The sequence below is a fragment of the Trichechus manatus genome, unplaced genomic scaffold, assembly GCF_000243295.1.
Source record: "Trichechus manatus latirostris isolate Lorelei unplaced genomic scaffold, TriManLat1.0 scaffold00119, whole genome shotgun sequence".
NCBI classification, from domain to species: domain Eukaryota; kingdom Metazoa; phylum Chordata; class Mammalia; order Sirenia; family Trichechidae; genus Trichechus; species Trichechus manatus.
The window spans coordinates 5213456-5231365 of NW_004444055.1; positions in this window are offsets into that span (position 1 = coordinate 5213456).

Sequence of the window (17910 nt, forward strand, 5' to 3'; positions counted from 1 at the left end):
CTGATGTGCCACTGCCCCAAGTTGAACCAGCACCATGCTACCACTCCCTGCTGGCTCCATCCTGCTGCTCTGCAGGCGAATGACCCACTCCTGCACCCCCAGCACCAGACCTGCCCTGCAACACAATAGCAGAGTGACTAGCTCTGTTCATCCAGACAAGGTGGTGTGAACTATCTTGCCCACAGATGAGCAAGCAACAAAGCAAGCCTGGCCCCGACACACAGACATATCAACACAAAACAAAAAAGCAGGATGAAACAAACTTACAATCAATAAATAAAGAAAATAATACTTCAATGTCTCAGAAATAGCAGAAAATGTCAAAACGTAAAAAAGCACGACAACATGGCTCCAGCAAGTGACCAAAATAAAGCATCAGATGACCTTCCAGTAGAAGAAAAGGCACTGGAATTACCTGATATGGAAATCAAAAGTTTAATATTCGGGGCTCTCTAAGAGATTAGGAAAGAGATAAAGGAAAACACACACAAAATGAAGAAAAAAATAGACAAAATTATGGAAAACACAGACAAAACCCACCAAAACAAAGCCAAAATCAAGGAAAACACAGACAAATCAATAGAAGAATTCAGGAAAATAATACAAGAAGAAAACATCAAAGAAAAAAGAAAAAATTAAAAATCAGACAAAAACAATTAGAAATCCAAAAGATAAACAACAAAATTTCAGAAACTGATAACTCAATAGAAAATTTTAGGAGCAAATTTGAAAGAATGGAAGACAGAATCAACGAAATTGAAGACAAATCCATTGATGCCACTTTGAGGAAAAATCAGAGAAAAGAATGTAGAAAAATTAAGAAAACCTAAGATTATGTAAAATACAATCAAGAGCAAAAATTTGTTTGTGATAGGAGCTCCAGGACAGATGGAGAAAATGGAAAACACAGAGAGGATTGTTGAAGATTTTCTGGCAGAAAACTTCCCTAATATCATGAAAGATGAAAAGCCAACAGTCCACGAAGCTCAGCAAACCCCATATAGGATAAACCCCAAAAGAAAGTCACAAGACATATCATAATCACATTCACCAAAACAAAGACAAAGAAAGAATCCTGAGATCAGCTTAAGAAAGATTAAAACTCACTTACAAAGGTGCAACAATAAGACTAAGCTCTGATTACTCGGTAGAAACCATGCAGGCAAGAAGGCAATGGAATGACATATATAAAACCTTGAAAGAAAGAAAAATTGCCAGCCAAGAATAACATATCCTACAAAACTCTCTCTCAAATACTATGGCAAATTTAGGATATTTCCAGATAAACAGAAATTAAGGGAATTTGTAAAAACCAGATCAAACTTACAAGAAACACTAAAGGGATTTGTTTAGAGAACCAACAGCATCAGACAGTAACCTGAACCTAGGACACAGGGTAGTATAAGCCAGATACTAACCTAGGTAATGAACTCTCAATGACAAAACAAAACTAAAAGATTTAAAACAGGGAAGGAGAGACCTATAAGTTGCTATGAGTCAGAATCGACTTGATGGCACCTAACGACAACAACAGAGAAGTGAATCTGTAAAGGAAAACAACATCAAAAAATAAAAGGGGGAGTAAAAGGTGTAGGAATAGAACTTATAAATGGAGAAGTAAATACAATATCAAGTAATAAAAGACGGGTTCAAACTTAGGAAGATAAGAGTGAATTTCAAGGTAACCACAAAGAAAGTTAACAAACTTGCTCATCAAAATAAAAAAGAAGAAAAACATAAAGATTCAATAAACACAAAATCTATAATAACAAAAGACATTCCACAATCAAAAGGAACTCCACACAGGAAAGTAACAGGAACAAACAAAACGTAAGCACCACAAAAAAACCACAACAAAATGACAGCAATAAATTAGAAGTTTATTGATTATACTGAATGTAAATGGTTTAAATACACCTGTAAAGAGACAGAATGTGATAGAATGATTAAAAAAACACTACCATCAATATGCTGTCTACAAGAGAAACACCTTAGAAACAAAGACATAAATGTATTAAAAATCAAAGGATGGAAAAAAATATATCAAGCAAACAGCAAACCACAAAAGAGGAGGAGTGGCAATATAATCTCCTATAAGACAGACTTTAAGGAAAAAATCACCATAAAAAAACAAGGAAGGATATTATATAATGATTAAAGGGACAATCCACCAAGAAGATATAACCTTAATAGATATCTATGAACCCAACAACAGGGCTCAAAATACGTAAAATAAAGTCTAATGGCACTGAAAAAATAAATAGTTTCACAATAATAGTAGGGAACTTCAACACTTCATTCTCAGTAAAGGACAGAACATGTAGAAAGAAACTCAACAAAGATACAGAAGATCTAAAGGCCACAATCAACCAACTTGACTTCATGGACATATATAGAACATTCCACCCAAAAGCAGGAAAGTGTACATTCTTTCCCAATGCACATGGAACATTCACCAGAATAGACCACATCTTAGGCCACAAAGCAAACCTCAACAAAATCCAAAATACTGAGATAATATGAGATAATACAAAGCATCTTCCCTAATCATAACACCATAAAAGTAGAAATTAATAACAGGAAGAGCAAGGAAAAAAATATCAAAAACATGGAAACTGAATGACACCTCCCTTAAAATCCACTGGGTAATAGAAGAAATCAAAGATGGAATCAAAAAATTCCTAGAATCAGATGAGAATGAAAACACATCATATATAAACCTTTGGGAAACAGCAAAGGCAGTGCTCAGAGGTCAATTTATAGCAATAGACACACACATCAAAAAAGAATAAAGGACCAAAATCAAAACGTTAGCCCTACTAGCCCTACAACTTGAACAAATAGAAAGAGAACAGCAAAAGAGGTCCACAACCACCAAAAGAAAGGAAATAATAAAGACCACAGCAGAAACAAATGAAATAGAGACTCGAAAAACAATAGCAAGAATCAACAAGACCAAAAGTTGTTTCTTTGAAAAGATCAAAAAAAATCAACAAACCACTGGCCAAACTAAAAAAGAAAAATAGGACAGGAAGCAAATAACCCAAATAAGAAATGAGATGGGGGACGTTACAACAGACCCAACTGAAATAAAAAGGATCATAACAGTACTATGAAAAACTGTACTCCAATAAATTTGAAAACTTATAGGAAATAGACAAATTTCTAGAAACATACTACCTATCTAAACTAACATAAACTGAGGTAGAAAATCTCAATAAACCCTTAACAAGAAAAAAGATTGAAAAAGTAATTTAAAAAAACTCCCAACATAAAAAGTCCTGGCCCAGATAACTTAACTGTAGAATTCTACCAAAGATTCAGAGAAGAGCCCACACGAGTACTATTCAAACTATTTCAGAGCATAGAAAAGGAAGAAATATTCATGAATTCATTCTATGAAGCCAGCATAACACTGATACCAAAGCCAGGCAAAGACATCCCAAAAAAAAAAAAAAAATTACAGACTGTCATGGATTGAATTGTGTCCCCCCAAAATATCTGTCAACTTGGCTGGGTCATGATTCCCAGTATTGTAAGATTGTGTACCATTTTGTAATCTGATGTGACTTCCTTATGTGTTGTAAACTCTATTACTATGATGTAATAAGATGGATTAGCAGCAGTTATACTGATAAGGTCTACAAGATTAGATAGTGTCTTAAGCCAGTTTCTTTTGAGATATAAAAGAGAGAAGCGACCAGAAACACACAGGGACCTCATACTACCAAGAAAGCAGCACCAGGAGCAGAGCATGTCTGTTGGACCTGAGGTTCCTGAACTGAGATGCTCTCAGACCAAGGGAAGACTGATGACAAGGACGTTCCTCCAGAGCCGACAGAGAGAGAAAGCCTTCCACTGATGCCCTGAATTTGGACTTGTAGCCTACTGGACTGTGAGAGAATAAACTTCCCTTCGTTAAAGCCAACCACTTGTGGTATTTCTGTTATAGCAGCACCAGATGCCTAAGACACAGACCAATATCTCTCCTGAATATAGATGCAAAAATTCTCAACAAAATTCTAGCTAATAGAATTCAGCATCATATCAAAAAAAATAATACACCACGACCAAGTAGGATTCATACCATGTATGCAAGGATGGCTCAACATTAGAAAATCAATCTGCATAATCCACCACATAAATAGAACAAAAGAAAAGAATCACATGGTCATCTCAATTGATGCAGAATAGGCATTTGATAAAGTCCAACACCAATTCCTGATAAAAATTCTCCATAAAATAGAAATAGAAGAGAAATTCTTCAATATAATAAAGAGCAACTATACAAAACCAACACCGAACATCATTCTCAATGGAGACAGACTGAAAGCATTCTGCCTGAGAATGGGAATAAGACAAGGATGCCCTTTATTTATTATTGTGCTGGAAATCCTGCCTAGAGCGATACAGAAAAAAAAAAAAAAAAAAAAAAAAAAAAAAAAAAAAAAAAAAAAAAAAAAAAAAAAAAAAAAAAAAAGAAATAAAAGGCATCCAAATGTGTAAGGAAGAAGTAAAATTATCCCTATTCACAGATGATATGATACCATATATAGAGAATCCTGAAGATTCCACAAGAATACTACTGGAACTAATAAATTCAGCAGACTTGCAGCATGCAAGATCAACATACAAAAATCAGTTGGATTCCTGTACACCAACAAAGAGAACTACAAAAAGGAAATTGATAAAACAATACTGTTTATAATAGCCCCTAAAAAAATAAAATACTTAGGAATAGATCTAACCAGAAATGTAAAAGATCTATATAAAGAAAACTACAAAACACTACTGCAAAAAACCAAAAGAGATCTACATAAATGGGAAAACGTACCATGCTCATGGACAGGAAGACTCAACATTATGAAAACATCAATTCTACCCAAAGCAATCTACAGATACAATGCAATCCCAATCCAAATACCAATGGCATTCTCTAATGAGATGGAAAAACTAATCATTAACTTTGGAAAGTTAATGGAAAGGAAAGAGGCCCCAGATAAGGAAAGCATTATTGAAGAGGAAGAACAAAGTATGAAGCCTTACACTACCTGATCTCAGAAACCACTATACAGCTACGGTAGTCAGAACAGCCTGGTGTTGGTGTAACAACATACACATTGACCAATGGAACAGCATTGAGAACCCAGATGTAAATCCATCCACCTATAGTCAGGTGATCTTTGGCAAAGGCCCAAAGTCCATTAAATGAAGAAAATACAGTCTCTTTAATAAATGGTACTGGCAAAACTGAATGTCCCTCTTTAAAAAAAAATGAAACAGGACCATAGTTCACATCATACACAAAAACTAATTTAAAAAGGATCAAAGATATCAGTATAAAACCAAAAACTATAAAGATCATGGAAGAAAAAATAGGGTCAATGCTAGGGCCCCTAAATATGGCATAAATAGAATACAAACCATAACTAACAACACAAATACCAGAAGATAAACTAGATAACTGGGATCTTTTAAAAATTAAACACTTACCCACTCCTAGGAATATATCCTAGAGAAATAAGAGCCATTACACGAATAGACATATGCACACCCATGTTCATGGCAGCATTGTTCACAATAGCAAAAAATAGAAACAACCTAGATGCCCATCAACAGATGAATGGATAAACAAACTATGGTACATACACACAATGGAGTATTATGCAACGACAAAGAACAATGATGAATCTGTGAAGCATCTCATAACATGGATGAAACTGGAGGACATTATGCTGAGTGAAATAAGTCAATCACAAAAGGACAAATACTGTATGAGACTTCTATTGTAAAAACTCATGAAAAAGTTTACACACAAAAAGTAACCATCTTTGTTGGTTATGAGGGATGGGGGGTGGGGGGAAATACCAAAGAGACAATAAATAATTGGTAACTTTGGTGAACGGTAAGACAGTACACAATACTGGGGAAGCCAGCACAACTTGTACAAGGACAGGTCATGGAAGCTCCATAGACACATCCAAACTTCCTGAGGGACTGCATTGCTGGGCAGAGGGGTGTGGGGACCATGGTCTTGGGGAACATCTAACTCATTTGGCATAACACAGTTTATAAAGACAATGTTCTACATTCTACCGTGGTGAGTAGCGTCTGGGGTCTTAAAAGCCCGTGAGCAGCCATCTAAGATACTCCACAGGTCTCACTCCCTTGGGAGTAAGAAGAATGAAGAGAACAGGATACAAGGAAAAGATTAATCCAAAGGACTAATGGGCCACGGCTACCAAGGCCTCCACCAGACTGAGTCCAGTACAGCTAGATGGTGCTCGGGTACCACCAGTGACTGCTGTGACTGGGATCACAACAGAGGGCTCTGGACAGAGCTGGAGAAGGATGTAAAACAAAATTCTAACTCACAAAATAAAGACCAGATTTACTGGCCTAAAGGAGGCTGGAGAAACCCCTATCGTATGGCCCCCAGACACCCTTATAGCTCAGTGGTAAAGTCACTCCTGAGGTTCATCATTCGGCCGCGGATTGGACAGCCCCATAAAACAAAGCAGGACTAATGAGGCACTGCAGTCCAGGGACAAGGACTAGAAGGCAGAAGGGGACAGGAAAGCTGGTGATAGGGAACCCAAGTTTGAGTAAGGACAGTGTCGACATGTAGTGGGGTTGTTAACCATTGTCATAGGGCAATATGTGTACTAACTGTTTAATGAGAAACTATTTTGTTCTGTAAACATTCATCTAAAGTGAGAATAACAGCACAACTGGAAAAAGGTAATCGATGTAACTGAATTGTACATGTTGAAATTTTTGAAATGGTGTATCTTTGGCTATGTATATTTTCACCAAAAAAAAAGTTCCTCTAAGGCCGAGAAGGGAGCATGTTGACATGTCATGGTGTTATTAACCAATGTCAAAAAACAATATGTGTACCGACTGTTTAATGAGAAAATATTTGTTCTGTAAACCTTCATCTAAAGTACAATAAAAAATTAAAACAAAAAAAAGAAAGAAAATCTTTGATGGTTACGAGGGAGGGGAGAGGTATGGAGGGAAAATTGCTAACTAGATGGTATATAAATGGTCAATTTGGTGAAGGGTAAGACAGTATACAATATAAGGGAAGTCAGCACAACTTGATCAAGGCAAGGTCATAGAAGCTTCATAGACACATCCAAACTCCCTGAGAGATCGATTTACTGGGCTGAGGGCTGGGGACCATGGTTTCGGGGGACATCTAGCTCAATTAGCATAACACAGTTTATGAAGAAAATGTTCTACGTTCAACTTTGTCAAGTAGTGTCTGGGGTCTTAAAAGTCTGCCATCAGCCATCTATGGTACATCTACTGGTCTATCCTGTCCAGAGCAAAGGAGAATGAAAACCAAAGACACAAGGGAAATATTAGTCCAAAGGACAAATGGACTGCAAGTACCACAATCTCCACCAGACTGAGTCCAGAACAACTAGATGGTGCCCGGCTACCACCACTGACTGCTCTGACAGGGACTACAATAGAGGGTTGCACACAGAGCAAATTCACAAAAAAAGACCAGACTTACTGGTCTGACAGACTGGAGAAACCTCGAGAATGTGGCCCACAGACAACTTTTTAACTCAGAATTGAAGTCACTTGCAAAGCTCACCCTTCAGCCAAAGATTAGACAGGTCTATAAGACAAACAATAACACACGAGGATAGTGCTTTTTAGTTCAATCATGTATACAACGCTCAATGGGCACACCTTCCCAAAAGCAAAGATGAGAAGGCAGGAAGGGACAGGAAAGCTGGACAAATGGAAACGGGGAACCCAGGGTGGAGAAGGAAAGAGTGTTGACACATCATGGAGTTTGCAAGCAATGTTACAAAATAATTTGTGAATTAATTGTTTAATGAGAAACTAAACTTTCCTAAAGCACAATGAAAAAAATTAAATTAAAAAAATCTGTTTTATACCTCATTTTAAATGGTAAATATAGATATGTCTGGGGTAGAGAAAGAAAGAGAGAGAAATACAGACAGACATCATGATGTATTTAACCAAATATTTCATACTGGACATTTAGGACCATTCCAGTTTTGGGGTATTATAAACTCTGTGCTGTGAAAACAACTGTAGCACTAAAGCTTTAACCACTTAACTATTTCTCCATGACACCAGCAAAAATGAAATTGCTGGGACAAAGGGAATATACATTTTTTAAGTGTTGAATAACACACATTGACAAAATTGTCACAGTTCTTAAAAAGTGGCTTTTTATGCCAAAGAATCCTCACTGTTCAGGTTCCACAATTTCACTTCATGCCCTAGAACTCGACAGTGAAGGAGCCCATCCTCCTGCAGGTACAGCAGACACATGCAGGGGAAGGAGCAGCATTTCCTGCCTTTGGGTTTGTTGCTGACTTGAATTCTGCCCTCCACCCTGGGGCAGAGCTGCAGCACCTCTGTTTACTATGTATTTTGCAAGGACACATGGGCAAGTCCAGGCAAACAGCCCACTGCACATTGATCACAGACAGAGCATCTGGTGATTCCCTTTAGGGAAATAAAAAATTTGAAGAGTTGGGGCTCTGCCAAAGGGAAATTCACATAATGAAAGCAATAGGTCCCACCCTAGTAGTTTCAAGGGAGTGGAGCAGGTAGAAGGAGAGTAAGCAAGCAAGGTGACAGGAAATAAAATGTTCCACTGAGTTTGACTCATGTGCATGAAAAGATATAACCAGGATTTTAAAATACAGAAATAAGAAGTTTTCTGATTTCAGATGTATTTTCATCCGTAAATCTTTTTAAGGAGTTTATTGGAACAGTTTTCACCAGTAACCAGTTGTTGTGAAGTTGACACTGACTCATGGAGAACCCATGTGCATCAGAGTAGAACTGCGATCCTTAGGGTTTTCAATGGATGATTTTTCGGAAATAGACGGACAGGCCTTTCTTTTGAGGCACCTCTGGGTGGACTCAAACTTCCAACCTTTCAGTAGCAGCCAAATGTGTTAATCATGTGCACCACCCAGGGACTCCAGAACCAGTTTAGCCACCCCCCCAAAATAAATGTTTATTGTTCTGTGTGTATATAAAAGTATATCTGGTCTGGGAGATTGAGTGCAATCTAGATCATAACAGAGGACAACAAAATCAGGGGGTGCTACCCTCCACATTTTTATGGATTAACTAACAACAGGTTCACCACAGTTAACATGCAGCTACATGTTGTCTTCATCACCAAAGTTCTCCCCAAGCAAAAGAACAAAACTACCAAGTTGTTATTGGTAATTTATAATCTGAAACCAAACACATGAGTATTTTCCTCTTCTTAATTATAAGTAAGTTTAATTTGGACTCTCAAAAGGTGTTCTCATGATTTCAGTTTTTCCAGTGGATCAACTATAGGTAGTCCCCAACTGTGGAGCCCTGGTGGCACAATGGTTAAAGGCTTGGCTGCTAAAGGTTGGCTGCTCAAACCCACTAGCCACTCTGCGGGAAAAAGATGTGGCTCTGCGGGAGGAGGATTTGGCAGTCTGGTTCTGTAAAGCTTTACAGCCTTGGAAGCCCTATGGGACAGTTCTACTCTGTCTTATAGGGTCAGCATGAGTCAGAATCAGCTTGACCGCAATGTGTTTTTTTGGAGGGGAGACGGAGCTTAGTCTTAACTTACACGCTATTCGAGATACGATGAACAGCATTTCCGACCATCCTTTTTTATTCGTTTTTTATGTACGTCTTATTGTTAGTAATATGTATTACGTACAATGATGTAGAATGTAATTTGCTGATGTTATTATTGTCATATGTTCACTCACGGATGTTCAGTTTTATGATATAATGTTCAAAACACTGCCATATAGATTTAGTTTTCTAAATCTGGGGCTTTAGTTACTTGAAAACATGGACATAAATGCTGATGACTTTGCTAAAGTCCATAGGCAGATTCAGGAAGCAGTGAGATGTTACGGTGAAATATACGAAGAAAAAAAGAAAAGAACCATATAGACAACTCTCACTAATTTTCTGGCTAGAACTGCCATCCCCATTCCCAGAGATAATCCAGATGATCCAGAACCTTCCACAAGTGAAGTTATTACCGAAACTGACAAAATGCCAACATCATCCAACTCTTCTTCATTGTCAGAGTAAATCTTTATGAATTGTGTATTTTTTAAGTATTTATGTATGTATTAAAACATATATTATATATGTACGTTCATATGTAATGTTTCCAACTCCCAAAGACAAATAAAATATCAGATTTATAAAGATACTAATAATAAAATGTAACAATAATGAAAACTAAAAAACAAAAATGAGATATTTGACTTATTTCAGAACTGACTTATGACAGAGTCATAGGAATGGAACCCTGTCATGAATTGAGTACTACCTGTACAGCAAGCCCTTGTCCGAAGTCACCTCCAAATGCACAAAATACCAAAAATGACCCTGACTTCCCTCAGATCTGATGTTTTCTTGGCAAGAAATTTTTCTCAGACTAGCTTGCCTTAAAGTTGCTATAACACCTCAAGATTACACTTTCTTTAGAAAAAAGTGGTGCAAACTTCTTATGCAAAATCCTAGTCCCTCAAGAAACACATACATTCGTCCTAATAGCACTTTCCTTAGAAGCCCGATGTGTGTTATCATGCTTTTGCAGATGGAGAAACTAAAACAGAAAAAGATTAAACAACTCATCTAAGATCACCCAGCAAACCACCCACACAATGCACGACTTTAGACAATATATGACACACAAATATTTGCACTGACAACTAGACTTCGTCTTTGTTCCTGTGCAGAACACTAAGGAAAAGCGTTTACTGGTCCAAAAAGCCTGACAATGTTTTGAAGATGGCAAATTCAATCAGATCCTCATTAACTAATCTAAGTCAGGCCTGAAGGAGTCTTCATTAGATCTAAACTCCTGCCTGTGTCAGCTCTGAGTCCCCTGTTTTGTTCATGTCACCCTAAACTGGCCATTCTAGAGTGAGAGCAGGATGTCAACAAAGTGCTTACAGATGATGGCCATCCTGTGTGAAATATAAAGACAAGTTTCCATCAAGAGAAAAAGAAAAAAGCATAGCTGTGGTAAGGCCTAACCAAAAGCACAGCCTTTCTAATAAGGTGAAAATGGACAAAAGGAAACTCAGTTCTTTAATCAACCTTGCCAAAGAAAAAACCAAGTGTATATATATATATATATATACACATAGTATTTATATACAGTCACACACCACAGAACGTCCGTCCAGACAATGACTGCACATATATCCATGGTCTCATAAGGTTATAATAGAGTTCAGAAATCCCAATTGGAGAACAGGACCTAGTGGGTGGACATAACTGGATGTAGCAAACGCAATAGCTTTCCACAAGCAAAACTTGTTATCTCATGTCTCTTGTATATAAAGTGATTGAGCTGCGGCATACAATGTTACAGTACATATATAACCTATAATACAGTAAATATATAACCTATAATACATATGTCTTGATAGTCATAATAAACACCTATGTTACTGGCTTATGTATGTACTGTACTGCACTTTCGATCATTATTTTAATGTGAACTTTCAAAGCATAACAGTGTATGCTTTGACTCGTAGGCAGCAGCATACAATGTTGTGTTTGCACAACATCCAAATCACATAACATCCTATTTCACAGCATGTATTGTGGACATTAAGCAACATATATATATATATAGAGAGAGAGAGAGACACTGACCTGACCCCATCATCATGGTGATTATATACACTTTCCTTTAGAAGCCGAATTTCACATCAGTAAGTTACATTTCATAAATTTTACTTTCCAGGTCAGAAAAATGGCACCCTCTACCCCTCTATGGTGGCACAAATATTTAATGAGCGTAGCTGCTAACCAAAAGATTGGCAGTTTAAGTACACCCAAAGGTGACTCAGAAAAGGTCTGAAAATCTACTTCCGAAAAATCAGTCATTGTAAACCCTGTGGAGCCCAGTTATGCTCTGACACACACAGAGTCACGATGAGTCGGAATCGATTCAACAGCATCTGGTTAACAACTGATTAAGATCTGAAACAATCCATCCAAGCCCAGAGAAGTCATTTTCTTCTTTTTTTCCACAATGGAATCAAACTTTGTTGTATTTTTGAAAAGTGGTGCCAGGAAGACCAGCTGTTCAGATAAGCAGAGTCAATGGCCATTGAGTTAGTGTGACTTGAGAGGCGCCAAAAAAACTGCCTGCCAATGTGCATAAGACTTCCACCATTAAAGTCACTCAATGAATGAGGCATTAGATTTCCAAAATGCTCCTGTCACAAATACTAATACAGGCCTAGCATAGTGCCTAGGCCATCATAGTCACTCAATGTTTATTGAGTGAATAAAAGAATGATTTTTGTCTGGAAAGGATAATAAGCTGTGATTATACTGGTGAGATTCTATGCTAAAAATATGTAAGTATCTGGAACATATTAACCCATTTGCTCTCATTATCTGTGGTTGTGAAATAGGTTCCCAGATTGACCATCGGCCAACAAGCTCAAGCTAACTCTTAAAGAAATGAAACCCTAAAAAGTAAAGTCTGCAATGGGGGCCATGGGAAATGAGAACAGGAGACCGGAAATATCCTAAGGTTTGGGGCCTTGCCAGAGAGACTTGAAACCCAACATGTAATGTCAATGCCTTTAGAAGCCAGCATAGTATGGAGAGCTAGGCCGTTTGCCCAGGAATCTGGTGGAAGGGTTTTCCCATCTAGAGAAACTACTAATTGGTGGTTAATCACATACATTCAGAATTTTAGAGCCCTGCTCTCCTGCCTCCTAGATGTGTGACTTAAAGCAAAGTATTTAACTACTTTCTGCCTCCGATATTGTTGCTCTGGAGTAAGAGTAATAATAGTAACTATTTCCTGGCTCTTTTGAGAATTCAATAAGATAATAAATTTAAAATTCTTAGAAGAGTGCCTGGCATGGCCTAGGAAGCGCTCAATTAATGTTAGTTATTATTATTAGCAGAGTCTCTGGATGGCACAAACAGTTAAGCACTCAACTACTCATCGAAAGGCTGGATGATCAAACTGACCCAGAGGCAACTAGGAAAAAAGGTCTCAATTTCTGAATGGTCACAGTCATTTAAAACCGTATGAAGCACAGTTCTACTCTGAAACACATGGGGTCGCCATGAGTCCTCATCGGTTGTATTACTATTATTGTCGTTGTTATCATTAATATTTCCACCACTTGCAATGTATATATCCATGGGCAAATTACTGGACCGCTCTCTGCCTCAGTTGCTCAGCAGCAAAATTGGATAATAACAGTATATGCCTCATTATGCTGTTGAGGAGGGGAGCTAGATGAGTTCATTCACTGTTCTAGACAGGAACAGTCATGCCCCACACATAACTACAAGTATGATTATTGTTATTTCATATTAGTGTGTATGTTCCTCCCAGTTTTGTTTTTTTTTTTTTTTTTTTTTTATGGGTAAGTACAATGTAGATAACCAGTTTTCAGTTAAAAAAAAAAATCTGAGAACACATGGGAATTTACCATAATCAATTTTTTCACAGTATGGAGTAAGCTATAACAAGTATGATAAAGTTACAGAGACTATTTCAGCAGCTTTGGGCTTGCTCCCACTAAACTAGGCTGAGTAATAGATCCATGCCCAAATTGTAACTCTGTGGTGAAACTGCTGTTTGGTGCTGCCATAGTGATTAAGGTCACCCAAAAAGATTATTAAAAGATTATGCTAGGGCTTGTTGAAGAGAGCTAGAGATGATCACTAAATTGGCAATCACTACTCACTGCACTGCCTTGGGCTTCAGTCTAGAATCACAAAACTCTTTAAATCTCAGCTCCCTCAGTGGCCCTTAGGCAAGAGACTAACATGACGTTTATTTCCAAGGCAGTAAAATGGAAGAGCTATCTCCAACTGCAGAAGCATGTATGCGCAGGAATGGGATGATAAGCAGAAGAAACAGGGTTCCCCCCTCTGAATTTTCAAGTCAGAGTTTCCTATGTAAACAGTGCTGTTTTATTTTTTTAATTTTTATTTAAGCCTGTCTCATCAATGCATCCAACTTTGAAAACTCCAAAAGATTGTTCATAGCATGCTTCTGTAGGATAAACATACATACACACATATGTGCAAAGACGTTCCCATTGCCATCTAGTCGACTACGACTCATAGTGACCCTATAGAACAGAGTGGAACTGCCCTGTAGAGTTTCCCAAACAGCAATCTTTAGGGGAGTAGATGCAGGTCTTTCCTTCTGCAGAGCCGCTGGCGCGTTCAAACCGCCGACCTTTCAGTTAGCAGCCAAGTGCCTAACCACTGTGACACCAGGGCTCCTTGCAAAGATACTGGGCATGAGCAATTTATTCTTACCATTACAACCTCCACAAATACACAGTAGATAAGTTCTCTGCTTCAGCAGCTGTTGCCGATGCTTAGTACATGTATGTCTGTATGAAAGAGATGTTGCTGTGTGCCCTGGAGTCGATACCGATTCATGGCGACCTTAATGTGCTTGTCACATTTCAACGCCTCAGTACAGACCTCAAGTTAGGGAAATGGCAGTGCTGTGTATAGCCAGGAGCAGAGAGATGTGTGCGCATTGATACGCAAATGACAATAGCAGGCATTCTGCTGTGTTTAGGGAATCCCATGACTGGTTTGACCACAAGCAGGTTATTAAAGTGAAACAAAGCTATTTTGTCCGTTATGAAAAGCACTGTCCTTTCCCAGTGAGTGGCACATTCAGGGCTATTTACATTTCAACAACCAACCAACAATAAGTCAACATAAATACTCCTTCAAATCCATTTTCTTTTTTGAAAAACAATAGCTTTTCAAAATCATCAGGTTACACAGGAATGTGAGTCAAGCAGGAATAATAAAAATTCCAGCATTTGGTAAATTCCGTGTACATTAAATCATTCATAAGGAAAGTCCTTCAAAGCCCTGGAGTACAGTGAAGAGGGATCAACCTAGAAATTAAGGTACAACTGAATTAATAACAAGTAACTAAAGGTATTAGGCATGTGCATGTATCATAATATATTCATTATTTACTGTGTGATAGAAAATATTATGTGTGCCTATTTATTGAGATATGTGCATTGCATGCATCATATTATTCAATCCTCATGACAACTCTGTGAGGCAGCTACCATTAAAACTCTCATTTTAAAGATGAGGAAACTGAGGCTTAAAGAAGCTCAACAACTCGCTTAAGACCAGAAATACAGCATGTGAAAGAGCCAAGGTTGTAATCCAGGATTCTGACCTGCATTAGAAATATGGAGCTCTTGACTATCAATCACACATTCTCTCCACAGTGATTCAATGATGGAAATTGAGATTACAGCTAGTAAAATATCCTGGGGACTCAAGACATTTTGCCCAGGTTTGACCAAAGATAAAAATTGCAGTTCAATCTCTAGGAACACTATAGATTAAATGGTTAACCTACTAAATAAATCATTAAATAAAAACTATTTTCATTTAAAAATCATTGTGAAAGACCAAGATATCTGTTTTAGACTGGGTTCTCTAGAAAAGCAAAACCAGTAAAGTGTATAAATACAGAGAGAGATTATATCAAGGAAACAGCTCACACGATTGTAGAGGCTAGAACATCCCAAGTCCGTGGATCAGGGGAGAGGCCTCTCCCAAGTCACACAGCTGCAGAAGCTGGCAAGCCCAAGATCGGAAGGTTGGAGAGCAGGGCTCCCACTCATGGGCTGTGCAGATCGATGAATCCCAGTTCGGCAGATAAGCTGACAGCTCAAGTCCCAAGAACAGGAGATGACATGACAGGAAGCAGCTGCAGGATCCAGAGAGAGCAAAAAGCCAGAACATCTGCTTATATACAGATGCAGGCCACACCCTCAAGGAGACTCCCTTTCATCTGATTGGCTACTAATAGTATATTCAATCATGGGAGTGATTACATTAAAACACGGAGAATCATGGCCCAGCCAAGTTGACACACAATCTTAACCATCACAGTCCACCCCTTGTCAGCCTGGCACATGTACACATCCCCTTAAACCATACATAATGTCTGAATAAAGACAATGAGAAAGTCATACTTGCACCTAACATGATACAACCAACACACATACAATCAAAAATACACTAGCCCCATTTACAGCTTATATTTTATAAGTGAAAGGAAACAAAAATATTTGATGCACACATACAAAGTACAAATACTCATAACAATTACAGTCCCCATTTCTGCAATTGGTCACGTGGCCATAACTGGTATTTAGAACTACCTTCTTCCACCACCCATTCTGTACTTCCTTTACCTTCAGCAAGCATCTCAGTTGGTCATGGTTCTTTGCCTGGTGCGGTGACCCAAACCTTCATCCCTGAAGGATCTGTGTCATTAGTAGTCATGTCAGAATTAGGTTGCTGTAGTTTTCCATTGACTTTAATCACAGGGCATGGTAGTACTAAGAGACACCCCAAGGAATCTCCTGCATTCCAGACATACTCTTCTTTACCTCCATTTATGTAATATCAATCTGATTTCCTCTTGGTAATCAGGATCAATCACACCAGTCGGTATGGTAACTCCCTTCTTTGCCTTTTAAGCCAGAAGCATAAGGAGCCCAAAGTGGCCAGGTGGCATTCTTAACTTCCAGTTCAATGGAATCAGTGGTATGTCTCCAGGTAGGAGAATTCCTCCCTTTGGAACTAAGACCTCTAGGCCTGCAGAGCATAAGGTAGAGGGGACAGGAAGCAAAAACCTTGCAAGTGGGTCACTAGGGGTAATAGTGAGTGGTGCCTCTCCCATTTCCACCCCTTGATTCCTGGACGCATGAATCCTGGCTATGGGAGAAACAGCACCATATACTGGATGCTGGTTTAAAGCATATACAGCCTCCTGGAGAACATTGCCCCAACCCTTCAAGGTATTGTCACCAAGCTGGTGCCATAATTGTGTGTTTAGAAGGCCATTCCATCGTCCTATCAAGCCAGCTGCTTCAGGATGATGGGAAACATGGTAAGACCAGTGAATTCCATGAGCATGGGCCCACTGCCGCACCTCATTTGCTGTGAAGTGAGTCCCTTGATCTGAGGCAATGCTGTGTGGGATACCATGATGGTGGATAAGGCATTCTGTAAGTCCACGGATGGTAGTTTTGGCAGAAGCATTGCGTCCAGGGAAGGCAAATCTATATCCAGAGTAAGTGGATACAGTTACTGGAACAGTAACGACAAAACGCTGCCCTTTCCATGATGGAAGTGGTCCAATGTAATCAACTTGCCACCAGGTTGCTGGCTGATCACCTCGAGGGATGGTGCCATATCAGGGACTCAATGTTCGTCTCTGCTGCAGGCGGATTAGGCACTCAGCAGAGGCTGTGGCCATGTCAGCCGTGGTGAGTGGAAGTCCATGCCACTGGGCCCATGCATAACCTCCATCCCTGCCACCATGGCCGCTTTGTTCATGAGCCCATTGAGCAATGGCGGGAGTAGTTGGGAAAAGAGGATGAGTGGTTTCCACAGAACGCATCATCCTATCCACTTGATTGTTAAAAGCCTCCTCTGCTGAGGTCACCCTTTGGTAAGCATTCACATGAGACACAAATATCTTCACTTCTTTAGCCCATTTGGAGAGGTCTATCCACATACCTCTTCCCCATAAATCCTTGTCTCCAGTTTTCCAATCATGTTCCTTCCAAGTCCCTGACCATCCAGCCAAACCATTGGCCACAGCCCATGAATCAGTATATAATCGCACATCTGGCCATTTCTCCTTCCTAGCAAAGTTAACAACCAGGTGCACTGCTCGAAGCTCTGCCCATTAAGAGGATTTCCCTTCACCACTGTCCTTCAGGGAGGTCCCAGAAAGGGGCTGTAGTGCTGCTGCAGTCCACTTTTGAGTGGCACCTGCATATTGCGCAGAACCATCTGTAAACCAGACAAGAGATTTCTCTTCCT